The sequence below is a fragment of the Anabrus simplex genome, chromosome 4 (assembly GCF_040414725.1).
Source record: "Anabrus simplex isolate iqAnaSimp1 chromosome 4, ASM4041472v1, whole genome shotgun sequence".
Lineage (NCBI taxonomy): Eukaryota > Metazoa > Arthropoda > Insecta > Orthoptera > Tettigoniidae > Anabrus > Anabrus simplex.
In genome coordinates, this window is record NC_090268.1 from 344,475,606 (window position 1) to 344,478,829 (window position 3,224).

The following is a 3,224-nucleotide window of genomic DNA, read 5'->3' on the forward strand; positions in this document are numbered from 1 at the left end:
AATAACACTTGCATATGTTTTCCCAGCATTATGAAGAAACTACTTTTGCGAGATAATGACATTTTAAAAATATAAATGCGGTATATGAGTACAAAATGTGTGTTCTGTTCGAATGAATGAAGTTAACATTTTATTTAGAAGTGCATTTATTCCTCTTTTCTAGCTTCTTAAGTCATGAAACAAAGCCCTGAAAGTATTTAATAGGACTTAAAACCAATAAGAACATTATGAAACTGTTCCTGTAAGCTAGGCCTATACGCTTTTAGAAAAATATTGAAGTAGGTAAGTAATGGTTATTACAGAAGCTAAGAACAGTGTAGAACTGTCCGACTCATTGGCTGAATGGTCAGCGTTGATGCCTTCGTTTCAGAGGGTTCCGGGTTCGATTCCCGGCCGGGCACTTTAATCTCCTTTGATTAATTCTTCTGACCCGGAGACTGGGTGTTTGTGTTTGTCCCAACACTTTTCCTCTTCATATTCAGACAACACACTACACTGCCAACCACCACAGAAACACGCAGTAGTGATTAAATCCATCCATATAGGGTTGGCGTCAGGAAGGGCATCCGGCCATAAAACGGCCAAATCCACATGTGCGACACAGTTCGCAGCCGCGACCAGATGTGGTAAAAGCTGTAGAAAAAGAAGAAGAAAACAGTACAGAATTAAGCGTCCCCACCTTGTATTTTTTTATGTTACTACTGAAGTCTATGAGTTCATTGAAACTAATGTCTACGGTACATAATTGCGTAGTAATAATTATTAATAATAACTAGGGCTCGGATGTTTAAGACCTAATAATAGCCCAAATAAGCAAGCAAATATGACCTCAAAAGTGGAGAAATAGGACGTAAATATTACAAAATATGACCCGAAAATGATTAACCTAATACATAATACATAATAACCTAATGCATAATAAATCGAAAGGGCAATTCCTTCGATACATATTTATTAACTAAATTCTTTATTCTTACTTTCATATTAATTTTCTGAATATACATGTTTAGCAGTTATTCAGAGTCTATTGTCCTTGATTCACTTATCGAACATTTGTGAATAAATAGCTATAAAGTACCGGTACTAGGTTCGATAAGATTATCAGATCACACAACGTTTTGAAAGTCAAAACATATTTGCACCCTGTAGTGGTGGTTAAAATACGAGGAAACTAGAATTCAATCTATTTTTTTTTTAATATTTTGGAACGTTCGAGCCCAAATTTCATTAATATTATTAAATGCGTTCAAGTTTAAATTGAGCACCACGAAACGAATTACGTAGATGTCTTTCAATACATTATGGTAGGGCGGCAGCACCTACAGTGCAAATTGGCATATCTTTTTCATTCTTCTCCGCGGGTGGAATTGAAGTGTATGACAAGATTCATCTTCAAATCATCAGGCGCGAAAGAACTCCGATTATAATGTAACACATTCTTGTAAGAAGAGAAGCTCGTTTCTACGTCACAGGGTTATTGGTGCATATTTAAATCATGTAAAAGGTGCAGTGAAGTCTATGGACTTCACTCTATACAAACGGCATTCCACTTGTATTAACTGCAGATGTGATGCTGAGAAGCAGTTTTGTGAATACTAGTTCGCATTCGATAAATTGATTGATTTTGCACAGTTACAGCTGTCGTCAGATCGTCGAAATATGACGTTTCTACGAAAATAGCTCAAAATATGACCTTACGAAAAAAATATCCAAAATATGCATGTATATGACAAATAAAAATCACTTAATTGTGACGATAATCACCTGATTTGCACCAAAATACAATCAGGCAAGAGAATAGAGACAAAGAAAAAATATGACTTTTTCTAAACATCCGAGCCCTAATAATAACTAATGAGAGATTATAGACTTGAGCATGTAATTCTGCATCATTTCAAAATTAGACGACAATACTTTTTTTCTAGAACAATATACATTTTGTCTTGGCAGAGCATTGCCCAGTCTTTTTTAGGTGTCATACGATGATAATGCTGATCTCAGTAGTACAATCGATTACCCGTTTGCCTTCTGTCCTCAAGATCTCTGGTTAGGTCGGTCGCATTCGAGTTTGTGTTTAAATGAAACATCTCTTTGTCGTTGACTTAGGGCACGTAAAATAAATCTTAGTAAACACAAAAATATCGCAAGCAGTTTATTATTATTATTATTATTATTATTATTATTATTATTATTATTATTATTATTATTATTATTATTATTATTATTATTATTATTATTATTATTATTATTATTATTATTGCAGCAGTAGTGCATGTAGCGCAGAAGAGTAGCAGCACAAAAGACGGAGCACATCTCAGCTGTCTTCAATAATAATCATCATCAGTCGGTGCAGCGTTATTATCGGTGACTTTTAGGGGCCTAGGACATTGTTGGCCACTGTATTTTCTTCCTGCGCGGCGATATTAGGCCGTCGAGATCTAAGCTTTCAACACCCCTTTTTACAATGCCTTTTTTATTTCTCATCCTTCGAGTGCTTAAGGTATCCTCCGCCATGTTTTTTTTTTTGTTCGCCCCGGCGATTTTAGGGCAGACGGGCTAGTTATTATACAATTGCAGCAGTAATGTTATCTATAGGTCATTCTATGTTAAGAAAACAGTACTCTTCTTATGACAACAGGGTTGCCATGTCAAACGGCTCTGTGCAACAGCATCACGGGAAAACGGCGGCACATAAATTTGTGAAATTCAGTTTTTAAGCGGAAGAAACTAAGCTGCAAATTATTTTTATGAACTAAAGGAGCCGGGGGGTGTGGTTACAGTGGCTAATTTTGTTTTTTTACAGACTCAGAGGTAAACTAAGGCACATAAAGTACCTCAGCATTGAAGTGTAAGGCAAATTAGGGGAGAAAATAGGCAAATAATTTTTATGGGCTCAAGGGACGAGGGATGCATTTAATTGCATTTAATCAACTTCTCCAGGCAACGGGGGTACTACTGTGCTGTCGTATCGTAACGTTCTCAGCCATAACGCAAATAAATCACTGTATTAATGTTAAGAGAAAGAAATCACACGTGTAGGCTAATCACATAACATGTCGGGCTGAGTGGCTCAGACGGTTAAGGCGCTGGCCTTCTGACCCCAACATGACAGGTTCGATCCTGGCTCAGTCCGGTGGTATTTGAAGGTGCTCAAATACGTCAGCCTCGTGTCGGTAGATTTATTGGCGCGTAAAAGAACTGCGGGACTAAATTCCGGCACCTCG